The 17,831-nt window shown below is 46.7% G+C and overlaps 1 protein-coding gene and 1 long non-coding RNA gene across 5 annotated transcripts in view; one reads left to right on the top strand and one right to left on the bottom strand.

Annotated features, from left to right (window-relative positions):
- Window positions 1-17,831, top strand: part of GRIN2A (glutamate ionotropic receptor NMDA type subunit 2A) — a 549,066-nt gene that overhangs the window by 367,011 nt on the left and 164,224 nt on the right. The window lies entirely within an intron of this gene.
- Window positions 7,426-12,023, bottom strand: LOC144318980 (uncharacterized). The gene is made up of 4 exons (XR_013384914.1): window positions 11,835-12,023; window positions 11,337-11,544; window positions 8,888-10,929; window positions 7,426-8,415 (listed from the first exon to the last, which is right to left on the bottom strand). It is a non-coding gene; the product is annotated as an uncharacterized LOC144318980 (long non-coding RNA).

The following is a 17,831-nucleotide window of genomic DNA, read 5'->3' as shown; positions in this document are numbered from 1 at the left end:
TTTATCAATTTTGTTGTTCTTTTCAAAGTACCAGCTCCTGATTTCATTGAACTGTTCTTTTGTGTGTGGTTTTTTTAGTTCTATTTCATATATTTCTGCTCTCATCTTTATTATTTTACCTTACTTTTTCATGTAACGTTTTCCTGGATTGTTATAAACTCAGTGGCTATGGTGAATTTCTTTTTTTTCTTTAAAGATTTTATTTATTTATTCATGAGAGATACATGGAGAGAGGCAGAGACATAGGCAGAGGGAGAAGCAGGTTCCCTGCGGAAAGCCTGATGTAGGACTCCATCCCAGGACAGTGGAATTATGACCTAGGCCAAAGGCAGACTCCCAACCAACTGAGCCACCCAGATTCCCCGTGAATTTCATTCAATACTCATCTAACTGATATATATGGATTATTTCTGTGCAACATTATTTATTGAGCCCTCCTGTGTGCAGAATACAATGCAAAACTCATATTCTTTACTATTAGGCTCTACTGTCCCCTACTGGAGTCAGTGTAGCTAGATCCCAACCAGGAAGCCATACCGTCTCCTGCTTAGAGTGTTGGCATTCCTGGATTATGTGCCTTTAATGAATTCCTAGTTTTGCTGCTTTGTGCTATTTTTTTTAATTAATAAAAGAAGAAAAACCACAAGAACACCATCAACAATTCCCCACATATCCCTTGGGGTCTGTGCTTTGTTCACCAGGAATCCTGTGTAACAAATTGGAGCAGGGACTCTGGAATATATCATTGCAGGTGAGGAGTTCAGATATCACATACCGGGAGCTCGGGTTGCATATTTAAATACTAACAAGGCTTGCTCTGCAAATAGATTGAAGGGATTCCAAATCCCTAGTGCCATAACTTGATTTTCAGAATCAGGTGTCATCTGCAGGCCTATTATGAGCTCTTTTTGTGGAACGTGCAAGGCATGAGAAATTGAGATAGGAGGAGACAAATGTCAGGTAATTTCCCCTGAGGTTCAGAGATGAGAGCTGGTGGGTGGGTCAGGGATGGGCCACTGAAGCTAGACTTTGTATCCCGTAGGGGGTTGAAGAAGATCTTTTCAAGAGGGTTGTGAATCCTGTGAGACAGATTTCTGGGCATTGCAGCAGATGAATGCAAATCCAGCCTATTTCTCTGGTCTGGATGGCAACTCAACCTTGTGACACTCAAGACCAAACATGTGAATGGAAACAGGTACTCATGAGGCTGTCTGGAGGCTTGATGGCTGTAAAAATGTGTGCCAAGGGGAATATTTGAGCATTTTTTCTATACCAATATAAATTGATGCTGATTCTTTGCATTGTCTTTTCTATACCAGTTCCACTATATTCATCTGTTAATTAATTCATTCAGTAAAATGTGAACACCTCCTGTATGCCCACATAGCCAGTACAGCTACGAACAGCTTTGTAGTCTGCTGGGGTAGAACCATGGTCTAAATAAATACTTTAGATATTTTTTGAGCACCTGTTCTCTGAGGCTCAGGGGGAGGTAGAAGTATGAAGCTCTTCAATGCCAATTTCTGCCCTCAAGTACTTTGCAATCTGGATGAAAGTTAAAATGTGCAACACATACTTAACATGAAGCAAATACTCTTTTCCCAACTGACTATACATTTTGGCAAGAATGCTTCTATCCCACGGGGTTGGTCCTAGGGCCAATCTGAGGGCCAGAGGACTCAGAATCTGCTTTTAATAAAGATTCCTGTGCCACACCTCAGGCTACTGATACCAAATAAAATATATGGGAATAGGGCCATAGGGAATCATGGATAAAAATATGGAGAGCATACTGAACTGTGTGCGTGTGTGTGTATGGTCCTTGATACATTTGAGGAGTACCCAATAGTAAGTTTGGCAGCTTACAATCTGGTTTGCCAGCAAAGATGGCTTTAGAGACCCAACACTGTCCACTTCAGCAAGGGGAACCATGGTCCTGTGGCCAGTAAGCATTCAAGGAGGATGGACTTGTAGGAAGCTCAAGGAATGCTGGATTATATATAATGGCAGTTATAGTAATAGCTAAGTGTATTTGGAGTTCATTGCATGCCAGGTGCTTTTACATCATTGCCTCTTCTCATAGTCTCTTATGCATAATGTACAATTGTTATGTCCACTGACAGAGGAGGAAACCAAGGCACAGAGAGATTGAACAAATAGCCTTAAGTTGCCCAGCGTGAAGATGACAGAGTTGGAATCCTAATGCAGTTTCTCAATATCCTTCCTTCCAGTATAAGTGAGAGAAAAGATAAGAGAAACATGTACCATAAAATGTGAATACCAAGCCAGCCTGTCCTTTGAGGAGGACTTTTATCTCACTGGCAGATTTGCTCATGAGGGTGACCCGTGTCACACTCTGGAACCCTGAGTGTGGTTGCTAGAAACCTCCAGGAAGAGGTCCAGGCAACGTTCTCCTGCCTAGATCTATAGAACAGTTCTTGGGTAAGGTACAGAGAGATTCAGGGAATACCTTTCTGAGCCACCTAGATCTTCATAGTCATCTTTGATCATCTTGGTGTTGTCAGACTCTAATCAAAGAAGACTTGACATTGCCCCCTCCCTTGCAGCCTTTCCCATGGCTGGGGATTCTCACCCCATCTCTGGGCACAATGTAATTGCATTGTTCTAGTGATCTCCTTTCCTCTAGGAATTGCCCCTTGAGGTTTCTATTTGCCTCATTTCTGCTACTCTGGTTGCCCAGTGTAATCAGAGAAAAACTGTGGATTGCAGTTTTGTTCCTGATAACATCTTACAAGGTAAATTGGAGTTTCACAAGGGGAGGCATGAAAAAAAAAGGTTCCTTAAAGGAAACCACAGTCTTGCATCCAAATGCCGAGGAGTCTTTTGGGAATATAAATAATAGTGAAAGGGAAAATAAGGGAAGGGAGAAGAAATGTGTGGGAAATATCAGAAAGGGAGACAGAACGTAAAGACTGCTAACTCTGGGAAACGAACTAGGGGTGGTAGAAGGGGAGGAGGGCGGGGGGTGGGAGTGAATGGGTGACGGGCACTGGGTGTTATTCTGTATGTTAGTAAATTGAACACCAATAAAAATAAATAAATAAATAAATAAATAAATAAATAAATAAATAAAAAAAAACAAAAACAAATGCCGAGGAGTCTTTTGGAAGTGAAAGACCGTGCCCCTCCTTGGATGGCCCATGGGGCAAGTTGTGGCTGTGTCATGCAGCCCAAGCAGCTCTGGATTTGTTTGTAGGGCCAGCCTGGAACCATCATTGGTGAGCTGACCTGGGGTAGGTCCTTTAACTCATCTTCCCCATGAGTAAAACTAGGGCCTGGTGCCAGGTACTCCTGACACTCCTAGCTGAAAACTGGCTGAGGGCAGGGCCAGAGTGACAAGCCAATGGAGTTCCCATGGTAGAGAAAGTTAAGAGCATTTTGTGATCACAGAGAAGCAGAGTGCTAATAAGGTAATTAGCACCTTTTCTCTGATTAGCAGCCAGGGAATTATTGAAAGAGAATTAAATAGAAACTGTGAAAAGATCCCTGGGTAACTGAGAAGTGAGAGAAAGGTAATAGCCTGTATTCTGTATATAAAGGGATAAAATTATATTTTATAAGTGGAGAACAGCTCTCTCCCACCCTTGCCCCAATGGCTTCCTTTCAGACCCTCCTACTTGCTTGAAATCACAGGGCCTTTGCATGTGATGATGTTTCTTCTCTTCTTTGTCAACATCATTCCTACTCCTTCCTCAAGGGTATCTCTGACTACCTAGATTGTTCAGTTTCCTTCACTGTGGGTTCTTAAAACACCATAGAGCTTTCCTTCAAAATACAAATGTTAGTACCAATTTCACATTCATGTGACTGTTTGATTAATCTTTGTCTTTCCCTTTGAGACCATAAACTCTGTGGGTACAGATTCCATGGCTGTTTTTTCACCACTGGATTTCCAGCCTTCGGCATGGTGCCTGGTATAGAGATGAATAAATAAATGGAAGTAATTGATTAATTAACTAACTAAAGAAAGATACTATACTGTTCAGTGATAACTTGACATCTGGACCTTGGTGCAGTTCTAGGAAGTTGGTAAAGCCTGTGCTATTTGTCATGCCCATGAAGAAACTGAAGCTCTGGGATCAGTGACATGAATCAAATTTCCCCAAACACACACCTCATAAACTGGAAGGTGTATGGAACCCTGGAGTATCTGAGATTTTGTTCTAGTGGGCATCAGGTCGCTTATTAGTAAAAGTAGAAGCTTAAAATTTTAGCTTAAAACAAGCATACAACAACAAAAACAAGAATTGAAAGAGACAACAAAGCACACAGGACAATGGATTTGGATGGAGCTCTTTACTTCTGGGTCAACTAACTGTTGCCTTTAATTTGCCTGGGACAAACCTTCGTGTTCACCTGGCAGCAGGCTTGGGCAGGGGCTGACTCCAGCCCCAGGAATGGTTCTGTATCTCTGTCTTCTGTACCTTGCCACCAGCTTGAGGCAGGAACACCTTCTGATCATGACACAAGCAACTTTAAGGAACAATGTGGAAAATAATGGAATGATGGTAGGAGCCAGCACCCAATGCCTGGCTGAGATTTGTCAGCATGACGATGTGTATGTGAGCCACTGGGCATTTCTGCCCAAAGGTTGTGCAGCCGGCTGAGCTTCTTGGCTTATTGAAGTTGGATGTGGAGAGAGAGAGCCTGAATTAAGTGTCTTCCTTGGTGCTGTGTGACTAGAAGACTTAATTCACGCTGACACACTTGGGCAGGACTCCTAGCCTCATTCAAAACAAACCAGTCAACCAAAACAAAAGCAAAAATTGGATCAGACCCCTCTGTGCGCTGGATACAGTAATTAGTAAAACGAAGTTGAACAAACAAAATAAAACATCACACACGGTACCTGCCTCTGTACAGTCGATGTATATTCCAGGGGGGACACACACACACACAAGAGGAAGCCCATAAATAAATGTCAATTATCAGCCATATTAAGTGCTATGAAAATACAAGGAAGGGCAGTAGAAGGGAGGAAGTTTACCTAATCAAGGAGGGCAGGAGAAGCATACCTTACAAACTGGTGATTCAGCAGTGAAAGGAAGGATGAGGAAGAAGGTGTGACCAGAACCAGGGATCGCCTCTTGCTGCTGTAGGGCTGAGAGACACAATTGAGCCAAACACTGGGGAGAGAAAGGGGTTTACTTGCAATAGCTGGGAGACCACCGATGATTTTTCCCAAAATCAGTTGTCCCCACCGAACAATAAAATTGGGGAAGTTTTTTTTTGTTTTGTTTTGTTGTTTTTTTTTTAAATTGGGGAAGTTTTAAGCTAAAGGTGCATGCGTATTCATGATGGGCTTGGCAAAGGAGGTCTAGAATCAGGCAGAAGTCATCCAGTAAGTTGACAGAGTCCAGGTCCTGGTGGGCTGAAGCCCCGGGGTCCTGGTGGGCCGAAGCCCTGAGGTCCTGGTGGGCCGAAGCCCAGGGTCCTGGTGGGCCAAAGCCCTGGGAGGCAGGCAAGAGTTGACCGCATGAATTTTCCGGCTCCATTTAGTCCAGCAGTAAGTGCTCAAAGGGGTTTAAATCCTGCAAAAATGACTCAAAATTGTGTGTTAGGTCAATCTTTACTTTCGAAACATCACTGGGCATTTTGCCACTGATTTATCATCTCTGATACAGTTAGGGTATTTCCTGGCCTGGTAGTCCTGTTTGTTTTTGCATTTTTTGTTGTTGTTGTTCCCTTAAAATCATTAACTACTGAGGTCTGTTTTTCTGCAATTCTGACACAGCCCAGGAAGTTCTGCAAGAAACGGGCTTGGGCAAGTAGTGCCAGTCAGGCATCAAGCACAAAACGGCTGGGGGCCTAAAATGATTTCTCTCATGTTAAGGAAGCTACGTCGTCTTGTCTTTCTTTCTCTGGGAACCCTGACGCCCAACCTGCCTACAGGGGGAGCTTTCCAAGAGAAATGGAACAGCACAAGCAAAGGCCCTGTGGCAGACATGAGAGCATGAGAGATTACTGCAGTGGGAGGGGAGAAACTGAGGCAGTGTGTGGTGTGAGATGAGCCTCTAAGGTAACAGGGTTCAGACACCGCTGGCCTCTACAGGCCACACTGTGGTTTTTTTATTTTTTTATTTTTATTTTTTATTTTTAGGAACTAATTTTTTAACAAGGTAAATGGTAACAGTTGCAGCCTTACATCAGCATTGGTTATATGTATTTCTTTGTTGTTCTTTGTTTTGGCTTCATCATATCACAAAAGTCCCGATTCACAGTATTGTTACGCTCATCTGAGTACTCTACTGAAAGTGGACTTGGGCAGGCCAGTCTGAATTGAAGCCAACAGCTCCATACCAAACTATACTTTCCTAAATTGTACTATCATAAGAATCTGGAGTGTATGCAGAAATGATCAAACAAAAAAAAAGTTTACTCCAAAGTCTGTGTCTATTGTCCCTCCCCATCTCTCTCAATCTCTCTCTTAATCTTTATCCATTGACACCCAAACTAATACATTGATGATCTTCCATTTTGTATAAACATGTCATATATAGGATCTCAGTTTGTATTTTTTTAATAATAAATTTATTTTGTATTGGTGTTCAATTTGCCAACATACAATAACACCCAGTGCTCATCCCGTCAAGTGCCCCCCTCAGTGCCCGTCACCCATTCACCCTCACCCCCCGCCCTCCTCCCCTTCCACCACCCCTAGTTCGTTTCCCAGAGTTAGGAGTCTTTATGTTCTGTCTCCCTTTCTGATATTTCCTACCCATTTCTTCTCCCTTCCTTTCTATTCCCTTTCACTATTATTTATATTCCCCAAATGAATGAGAACATATAATGTTTGTCCTTCTCCGATTGACTTATAAAGATAAACTCAAAATGGATGAAAGATCTAAATGTGAGACAAGATTCCATCAAAATCCTAGAGGAGAACACAGGCAACACCCTTTTTGAACTCGGCCACAGTAACGTCTTGCAAGATACATCCACGAAGGCAAAAGAAACAAAAGCAAAAATGAACTATTGGGACTTCATCAAGATAAGAAGCTTTTGCACAGCAAAGGATACAGTCAACAAAACTAAAAGACAACCTACAGAATGGGAGAAGATATTTGCAAATGACCTATCAGATAAAGGGCTAGTTTCCAAGATCTATAAAGAACTTCTTAAACTCAACACCAAAGAAACAAACAATCCAATCATGAAATGGGCAAAAGACATGAACAGAAATCTCACAGAGGAAGACATAGACATGGCCAACACGCACATGAGGAAATGCTCTGCATCACTTGCCATCAGGGAAATACAAATCAAAACCACAATGAGATACCACCTCACACCAGTGAGAATGGGGAAAATTAACAAGGCAGGAAACCACAAATGTTGGAGAGGATGCGGAGAAAAGGGAACCCTCTTACACTGTTGGTGGGCATGTGAACTGGTGCAGCCACTCTGGAAAACTGTGTGAAGGTTCCTCAAAGAGTTAAAAATAGACCTGCCCTACGACCCAGCAATTGCACTGTTGGGGATTTACCCCAAAGATACAGATGCAATGAAACGCCGGGACCCCTGCACCCCGATGTTTCTAGCAACAATGTCCACAATAGCCAAACAGTGGAAGGAGCCTCGGTGTCCATTGAAAGATGAATGGATAAAGAAGATGTGGTTTATGTATACAATGGAATATTCCTCAGCCATTAGAAATGACAAATACCCACCATTTGCTTCAACATGGATGGAACTGGAGGGTATTATGCACACTGTGGTTTGTGATATTTGTCCCAAAAGCCAGTTGACACTGAGGGGTCAGTGCCAAGATGGAGGTAAACTCATGGTATCAAGAGGGTGAAACCGTTTCCTGATTCAGGCAATTGGCTATAGGGACTTGAGCGTCTGGGAGCCGAGCACGGCCAGGTTGTCTGTTTGTCCGGCAAGGACAGAGAGAGGCCCAGAGCGAAGATCTGAGGAATGCCAGCCTTCAGCGTTGGATGCTGTGTGTTGTGAGCATGCATTTGAGAATCAGACAGAACAACAGTCAGCCCGGGGTCCTTCGGTGCGGAGGGCGTTACTTTAGAACTTCTCGTGTTTTCCTGCCTGCGTGTCTTTGCCTAGCCTGGGAGGAAGGACGTGGAGGACTGGCGGATGGGAAGAGCGACGAAGGCCATGGGATGTGGGATGGCCAGGGGCCTGAACCCCAGCTCAGAGAGCGGTCTTCTCTGCCTCCAGATACGGTGCACAGGAAGGCTGGGGCTTCTTCTACCGTCTCCTGCCGTCTGGTCCCCTTCCGTCCCTTGGGTCACTCTGAGCTCTGGCCATCCTTCCAGCAATGATTTGAGCATCTTCAATTCAGCTCCACAGGTATTATCTATTAAGTCCCATCACACGGAAGGCTCTGCGACAAGCGCTTTGGATACATCAACAAACAAACAAAATATTCCCGACCTCATAGAGCTTTTTTTTTTTTTTTTTTTTTTTTTTTTATTGGTGTTCAATTTACTAACATACAGAATAACACCCAGTGCCCGTCACCCATTCACTCCCACCCCCCGCCCTCCTCCCCTTCCACCACCCCTAGTTCGTTTCCCAGAGTTAGCAGTCTTTACGTTCTGTCTCCCTTTCTGATATTTCCCACACATTTCTTCTCCCTTCCCTTATTTTCCCTTTCACTATTATTTATATTCCCCAAATGAATGAGAACATATAATGTTTGTCCTTCTCCGACTGACTTACTTCACTCAGCATAATACCCTCCAGTTCCATCCACGTTGAAGCAAATGGTGGGTATTTGTCATTTCTAATAGCTGAGTAATATTCCATTGTATACATAAACCACATCTTCTTTATCCATTCATCTTTCGTTGGACACCGAGGCTCCTTCCACAGTTTGGCTATCGTGGCCATTGCTGCTAGAAACATCGGGGTGCTTATATTCTATCGGGGACCATATAGGAAGCAACAAGCCTGATAAGGAAATCGTGTGAATTCCACGGCACATTCAAGGTGTTGTGTGCTTTGACACCAGATTGTGTGGAACTCCGCCTCTGTGCCAGAAGCATGGGTCTCCCCTTGGGCCCACCTCCTCCCCCAGCCTCATGGTTCCCCTGCTCTTGGCTTTTCTGCCTACATTTCTTTGGCAGCAAGCTGCTCGCTGTTCTCAGTGCACACCATGCTCTTCGTACCTCTGCATCTTGGCACAGGATGTTCTCTCCACACCTCTCTGGCCTGTGCCCAGTTGCCTTCCAATCAGAAATAGCTTAGGGGTCACCAGCTCTGGGCCCTTATGCCCCCCACTGGCTGGGTCAGGTGGATTCCCTCTTTCTGGATCCACCCCTGGTTCCGTGTTCATTCCCTGGTCTCGGCTGTCGGCCCTTCTGGACTGTGGGCTCCCTGAGGATGAGCCGAGCCCTGTGGCTTTCTCTCTGAGTGAGTCTAGGGGGCCACCCAGCCAGCCCCCCGACCCTCCAGTCTCAATATTCTCATGTACAGAATGGGAAGAAGGAGAGCCATCTGCCAATGTCTCAGGGTTGCCACCTGAGGGTGAGGGCTTCACTGGGGCAGGGTCAGAGGGTGATACGTTGGGACACTCCTTGCCTCGGAGACCCTGAGGAAGGGGTCGCTTCTGTGCTCAATGACTCTGCAGCCTGCAGAGCTGGGCAGCTGACTGGGCCCTGGCCTGAAGCCAGCACTGAGCATGGCCGGAACTGGAGGCCCTGGGGCTGAGCAGGAGCACAAATGGACCATCATCGATTATGTGTTTCTCCTTTCCAACAGTCATTTGGAACGCTTTTCAGAGGCTGCACGTCACTTTGAATCCACATTGAATTGACATTCAATTTTCCCTTTTATGCCACTTCTTAGGAAAACACTCAAACCATCAATTTTTCTGTTAAAATCTCTCCCTTCCCACTCCTGTTTACGTTTCCTAATGCCTTTTGTGCTCGGGGTTCAACTGTGATGGCGAACTCTGGTCCCAATTAGTCCATCCTCTTTTTCTGAGCTTCTGGTGGGTCCTGGCTTAGTCCTTGTTGGAGGGAACCAGCAGGTGTAGCTTTTTGCCGTGTGCATGTGCACAGAGCACAAATGCGCACGTGAGAAACAAGTGTTGCTCTTTTAAAGGAGCCAGTGGTATTTTTTGTTTGGTCCACTAGTCTTCCAAGTGTGAGAGATGAACAAATTTGATGTTCTGAAAATTCCTAGGTCTGCATATGGTATAGGAGGCTCCACATTCCACTAGCTTCATGGAGAAGCAGTTAGGAAGCAGAGTGTTAGGCCCCAGCAACACGGGGCAGATTCGGTTGCTAATCTCTCGGTGTTGGTCCAGGCCTCATTTTTTTTTTAAAGATTTTATTTATTTAATCATGAGAGACACACAGAGAGAAGCAGAGACACAAGCAGAGGGAGAAGCAGGCTCCATGCAGGGATCCCGATGCGGGACTCGATCCCAGAACCCTGGGATCACACACTGAGCTGAAGGCAGACGCTCCACCACTGAGCCGCCCAGCCGTCCCTGGGCCTCATTCTAATACCTGAAAGCATCACTTCTAGGAGATGATGACAGGAAGGGATGATCTTCCAGTGGTATCTGAACACATGCAGCAGGAACACGGATCAAGGAAAGGTGGAAGGAAAGGAACCTGGCAGGTTAAAACTGATGAAGAGGAAGGTGCCATTGCTCAGTGGTGGTGAGCAAGTGCTTTGGGATCCAACAAAATCCAACTTAAATTACTTTGACCTGAATACTGCTGACTCCATGTGTTTGTACTCATGATAAAATGAGGTACCGTCATCAACAACGGGGAGACGGTAGCCACGGTGGGTCAGGCCCTGGGCTGCCCGGCTGTGTGTGTGGCTCATCGCCTCCACAAGGTAGGTAGGTGGCGGTTGCTTTTCCTGTCGCATAGGGGAGGAAACGGAGGCTTCACGGCGTTGAGTCAGCTTCTCAAGGCCACAGAGCTGCTATGTGGGAGAACAGAGGTTTGAGCTCAGATATGTCTCATCCCCAGATCCCCGTGCCTTCCACCCCACCAGCTCCCTTCCCACGATGCCGTTGGGTCCGTGCTCATGAAAAGCAAGCATAGCCGCCCTGTTTGAGTGTGTCAAAGAAGGGGACGGGCCGTGTCTGGAGCAGGCTGATGTGAGAGCCTGCTCCTGTTGGGGGGAGCGCGAGGTCGGGGCTGCGTGATGACCGCTGGGCTGCTTGGAAACTTGGCACACTTGGGGACTCAGGCAGGGGGTGGGGGGTGGGCAGTGTGCTCTCCGCAAGACCCCCAGGAGCTTCCTCCTTCCACCTGGGCCATCTCTGGTCCCTCTCTCCTTCCCAGCCCCTGGCACGCACTGCCACGCTTCCCACCTCTATGATTCACCTGTTGCAGACGTGTCATATAATCGGAGCCTTGCAGTAGACGCAGGTGTTTTGTGTCCAGCCTCCTGTGCTGGGGATACCTCGGGTGAGCCGCTCGGAAGTCGGGTGTGGGCTGGGGAAGCCCTGAGCGGTGTGGACACAGGTTCCATTCCGGGGCGTGGGTAGACAGGGGCTACCATTTCTGTCTGCATCAGTTTGGTTCCCCAGTTCTGGAGAGCCAAGTAGCAAGAGTTGAGACAGTGAGGAAGGCTGGCCCAGTCTCCCCCCGCCCCAAACTGTGCATTTGTTTCCTGCCCGCAGGAGTTTGGGAAGCAAAGGATTCCTGTGTTTCAGACTCTGAGCTCCACCTCCAGCGCCTTCATCTTACGCCCCCAATCGCACAGCACGCAGGCACCCCCGTCCCCAGCTCCATCCGTGCTCCTAACGCAGCCGCAGTTTCTCCACCAAACATTCCTTCTTTCCTCCACTCTCGTTCATTCATGCCTCAGCTTACTCATACCTTCAGCTAACGTGTTCTGAGCTCCATCAGCTACTAGGAGCCGGGCTGGGTACTGTTGCCGCGGGGATGAATTAGTTCGCATGAATCTAGTTGCATGGAGACAGATATTTAAATAGACACTCAAAATACCTGCTGACGAGATCGACAGCACAGGCGTGGACAGTGTGTTCTGGGAGCATCGTGGGGGTGGAGTGGGGGAGGGAGGACAGAAGAGGTGGCAGCCGCTCGACATGCAGTGGGTGAGCTGGCATTTGTCTGTGCTCTGTGGTTCATGGAGCTCTTGTGCGTCGCCAAGCCCTGGGTACCCAGCACCCCTCCAGGTAACTAGAGTCCCGCTAGGTCCACTTTACGGATGAAAAACAGGGAGGTACAGGGAGATTCAGTGACTGGCTCCGGTTTGCAGAAGGGCCTGCGTGTGGGAGAGAGGGTGGCATGCCCGGTGGAGTCCTTTCTCATGTGGCACCTGGGAGCGGGCACCATCCGCCTGGTGGCCACCACTTGCCTGGTTCCTGGATGGCTCCGGCTCTCTCCCGGGAGTGGAGCAGTTCACCCCAGGCAGGCCTCTCTGCCTTTGCTCCCCCATAGTACATTCTGCCTCACAGGGTCCCCCATCTTCCCCAAAGTGCTTTGTTGGTTGAGATGAGGGGACTGACAGGCTGTGACATGTGGCTGTCTCAGCTGGGGAGGCTGGATGGAAGCACAAGGAGGTGAGGATGTCAGCAGACACTGTCTGGCATCACTCCCCATTCTTCCCTGAAAGACAGAGGCCTCTGTGGGGTCAGATCTGTAGGTCTGAGCCTCTGCTCTGCCAAATGCTGGGTGGCTGTGGGCATGTGACTGAAAACCTCTGTAGCGCTGCTACTCAAAGCTCGGTCCATGGACCAGCTGTTTCAGTGCCACCTGGAAGCTTGCTGGCAACACTGCAGCCCTTGTGTGCTGAATCCAAATCAGTGGTAGAACTAGATCCCCCAGTGATTCCTGGGCTCATTAAAATAAATAAGGACCTCTCTATAAACCTCAGCTTCCTCACCTGTAAAATGGGATCAGAAATACCTTCCCTGACAGGTTAGTGCATGCAGAGCTCTCTGTATGGCTGCAGTTTTGCCCTGGTTTGCCCAGGGCCAAGGGGCTCCAGGGTGCTGGACTTCAGGTTTTAACCCTGGGACGAGTTGTCCACCTTCTCCCAGCTCATGCCTGGCACACAGTAATAGCTCCCATGGAGTGGAGTGCCATTATTAGGACGTTTAGGAGCCACGTGGGGAGGAACCACAGGAGAACTGTTCACATCTGCACTGACACTGTGCTGGCTGGTTGTACTGTTTTGGGTTTCATCATCACCAACGTGGTTGGTTCTTTTGTGAGGACAACAGCCCTCATAATCGTAGCCCTCATGAATCAATCTCTCGACTGGAGAGAGTGGAGTGGCACATGCATTATCTCAGTCTCTACAACCTCCTTAAAGTAGGGACTAAATCCCCCTCATCTTACAAATGAGAAAATGGAGCCTTGCAGATACCATGTATTTTGCACAAGCCCTGACTTCAGTAAGAGGAGGTGCTGAGACTGAATGAACCCTCTGTCTGTGTGACGACAGCCTCTGTGCCTTCAATCCCACCGGCATACAGACTCCCAAGTGGAGAAGCCATTACCTCCCGAGGTTCAGCTCTCAGAGCTGTTTGTAGGTGTTTCTTGGAGGACAGAGTCATTTTGAAGAGGACATTTCTACTCTAATGTTTACTGCCAGGACCTGCCCCTCACAGAGGTTATGGGAAAGCCTGAAATTCTCCTCTTTCCAAAAATAAAGCTGCCTCCTTCAGTCCAGCAGTAGCCTCTGTGTGTATGACAGCTAGAGACAAAAACATAATGAACAGGACCTTGTTTGCATTTTCTCCTTGCTGGAACAGCCTAATGACAAGCGATTATTATTGGCGGCAACTTGTCATGTCTTTCGTCTGGGTCATGGCAGTGGTGGCTGTCAGACTCCCAGAGAGGAAACCAATCTCAGTGGCCTATTAAAGAAGAACAAAACAGAAACAAAGGAAGGATGAAGAGCTCATGTGGGGAAGACAGAGCTATGTGGAGGGAGGCAGCTGCCCCTAGGGTAAAAGCATGGATCAGAAAAGGGGAGGATGGTGAATGGAAATACACCACTCCATCATTGTTGAGGTCTTCCAATCTAAGTTCAGAAGATGAGAGCAGAAGGAGTCCTATTGTTCTCCACTTTTTCCCTGAGCCAAAGTGGTGTCCAGAATCTTTGGTTGCTAAGGACAGAAAAGCTGATTCAAATTGTCATAAGCAAAATGAGATGATTAATTGGGACATGGCAGTGACAGGGTAAGATGGCTTCAGGTATGGGTTGAACGAAGTGCTCAACAGAGATATCAGGACTTGGTAACTCTTTATCTTTCAGCTTTGCCTTTGCCTGTGATGGTTTCCTTCTCGGGATGGTACATGGTGGCATCATGGCTGCCAGAAATCCTGGCTGAACATCCTTCCAGGTTCAAGTTTAACAATAAGAGAAACTGTCTTTTCCTAGTCACGTATTCCAGAAACCCTGAGAGTCATTCTGATTGGACCTTTTAGGACACATTCCTACCCTTGAACTGATTGCTGGAATTATGGGGTTTGGATGAGCCAATGGGGTTGGCTGACAGCGGGGAAAGGATGGCTCTCTATGAAAATTCACTATTACCAACAAAGAAAGAAAGGATGCTCAGTGGTTGGAATAACAAATGTCCATGGTGTATCTCAGAGAGGCTTGTGGTTCTCCAAGAAAACAAATCTGAAAAAAATGGCTTCTGGTGCATTGATCAAGGCCAGTAGCTCAATCACAGTTGGGACTGGCAGGGGAAAAAACAAAAAAGATCTCTGTACTTGGGTTTATCAGCAACTCAGAGACCTGACTCAAAGAATTTCCCTTTGGTTTTCTGTGTGGGAATGGCTGGACCTGGCCTCGGTTAATCCATCATCACTAACGACCCTGTTTTGAAGCCTTGAGTCAGACGCTCACCCGCAGGTTGACAGAGCACTGGGTGAAGCCAGCTTGGGACTTCTCTGTCCTTGCATAGATATAAGAGCCTCAGGCTCAGCAGGTGTCTCTTCTTGGTCAGCCTGCTAATGATCTAGAAAGCAGGGCTGGGTCCAAGAGCAGCAATCACCGTGTGGTTTTGATGAATGTAGAGAGTGTTGGGCTGTCTTTAACTAGTTGCAGTGGGACTCAAGGAATACGTCTCTCCATGCGTTTGTGAATTCTTGCCTTCAACATTGCATTACTTGCTAGAGGGAGAGCTTGCATCTGGATGATGAACTGGTCTGGAATGCTCAGGTAGACATGGGAGTTAAAGCCACACTCTCTGAGATTAGCATACCAGTTGATTGAACAATATAGCAGACATTTATGTGCCTTACTGCGCTTTGAATGCAGGCTCCCCTCTCGGCACAGATCAGAATTCCAAAGGGGAGAATAGAGCTGGTTCACGTAAAGCCCTAACATCCCCAGATGGAAGATGCTACTTGGTGCATTTAGTAGATGAATTATTTGGAATAAGATTGGCCTAGGAATTAAATAAGACCCCTTACCATGATCTTCAGGACACTCCCTGTGGTCTCTGCTTCCTGTCCTAACTCATCTCTCATCTCTCTCTCTTTCTCTCTCTCTCAGTCATTAAACTTCAGCTGTTTTTTTTTTAAGTTTTTATTTATTTATGATAGTCACAGAGAGAGAGAGAGAGAGAGAGAGGCAGAGACATAGGCAGAGGGAGAAGCAGGCTCCATGCAACAGGAGCCTGACGTGGGATTCGATCCCGGGTCTCCAGGATCGCGCCCTGGGCCAAAGGCAGGCGCCAAACCGCTGCGCCACCCAGGGATCCCAAACTTCAGCTGTTTTGATGCTCCTCCTGTTCCCTGACCTTGCCAAGCTCCTTCCTACTACATGCTTCTCCTCCTTCTCGGATGGCTCTTCTTACCCTGCCCCATACCTCATCTTTGCCTGGCTGATTTCTTCATATCTTTTTTGAACAGCACTAGGGCAGCAGACCAGCTGATCTAAGGTGGTGCTCTTCTCCGTGCCATTCCCAAACTGTGACATCATCTGATTTCCTTGAAGTTATTCTGTGTGTTGAGTTCATTCTTTTTTGGTCTATCTGCTCCCTTCATAAAAGCAGGGACCTTCACTTCTGGTATCCTCTTTCCCTAGATTCACTCCCCTGGAACAATGCCTGGTACATAGCTGGAGTTTGTTAGATTCATTGAGTGGATGGAAAGCAATCAATAGATGAACATTTCTCAAGCAGTATATGTGGCAGTTCTGCTCAAATACATAAAGTGCTAGTTTCTCTTTCCAGCCAGTGGCATCCTTGCAGACTCAGAATTATGCCCCCAGTTTTATCCCCAAAGCAGTGGCCCAGTGCCATGCAAGGTACTGAGGATGTCTCAGAAGGACACTGTGCCTTGCCCTCAAGAATTCTAGTCTGAGGAGCAGGCAAGATGCATGCCTCTCAGTAACTAAGCAACCGCATACAATTCAGGGCTGAGGAATGAGATAGAAAGGGAGAGGTGCTGGAAATTCAGAAGTGGGAGTACTAGGGAGTCTATGACGGATGTGGGAGCTGGGGCTTGACGGTCAAGGCTACTGTCTATACCACTGTCATCACCAACTCAGCTTGACCGAGCCCGTGTTACATGCCAAGTGCTCTATGTGCATCATCTCTCAATGTATGCATAGAAACCCTCCAAGGTGGTGCCTGCTATTGTCATTTCCATTTATCAGGTAGGGAAACAGAGGCTTAGGTCAAACAACTTCCTTGCAGAAAGAAGCAGATGCTGCTCAGGCTGCCAGCAAAGCCCATGTTCTTCCTACACAGCCCCCATTCCTTGTGGTTTCTCTGTGTAGAAAACGTTTCACACTTGATGGTGTCATGACACATTATTATAGCACTGAATTGGGGGGAGAGACCCTGTCTCTGTTCCTGCGGTCCCCACTGATTATGTGAAATATGGAGTAAGTCATGCAAGATTTTGGAAACTTCATTTCCCCACCTAGCAAATAGATAGAGAAATTGGACTTAGCAGGACTAAGTCTTGCTGAATATCAGCATATTCTGGAGAACGCACATATTCTAGAACTCCTAAATAAAGATTCTGGTTCAATGGAGGTGGCTTGGAGCCTGGAAATCTGAGGGTAGGAGAAATCCCTCCCCCCAGGGGAGCACAGCTACAGGGTTGGATACTGAAGACTTAGATTAGCGTTTTCAACCCTGGCTGCACATCACATTCACCTAGGGAATTTTAAAAATCCTGGACCCTATCCCAGACCCAGTCAGTTGGCATCTTTAAGTGTGGGGCTGGTGGGGGTGGGAGAGAATCTGCTTTAAAGTTTAAAGACTGCTGGCTAGTGTTTCTGAGAAACCAAATAATTAATACTCTTAAATTAAGTTTAAATTGTCACATATGGCCAGTAGGTGCTGTATTGAAGACCCAGGCTAGGATGAAGTGGAAGTCTTGGTCATTGTAAGAGGTTCCATTCCTCATTTCATCTCCAATGATAGAGCTCTTCTTAGGAATTACTTTACATGATATCCATCTTCTCCCACTGAGTCTGAGAGCCTAGCTCACAGACTGAATTAAGACTGGAGTGTCTCTCTTGGTTTCCAACTCAGAACATGACAGCCACCCTAGTTTTTTGGAAACCCACCAGTCACCAGATATTTAAGGTTAAACTTCTCATTTGAACAGAGAGGAGGAGAGAACAAAGAAAGGTTGTGTCAGGTTATTTTAGAAGAATGGTGGTGGATCAGCTCACAGGAGAAGCAAAATGGGGGAGAGTATAAATCATGAAATGGTCCTATGAGTGGAGGTTGCTTAGAGTGGAATTCGGTGTTGGTGAGGGAGGTGATGTGCCTCTTGGGAAATGATGGACAGGAGTAAAATATGAAGACTTTCTTTAGTCTTCCTCCCAGGTATACATCACTTGGCTTCATTAGCTCACTGAGAAATTTG

The sequence above is a fragment of the Canis aureus genome, chromosome 8 (assembly GCF_053574225.1).
Source record: "Canis aureus isolate CA01 chromosome 8, VMU_Caureus_v.1.0, whole genome shotgun sequence".
Taxonomy (NCBI): Eukaryota; Metazoa; Chordata; class Mammalia; order Carnivora; family Canidae; genus Canis; species Canis aureus.
The sequence above is the reverse complement of the archived record's forward strand: the minus strand, read 5'-3'. Positions and strand labels throughout refer to the sequence as shown.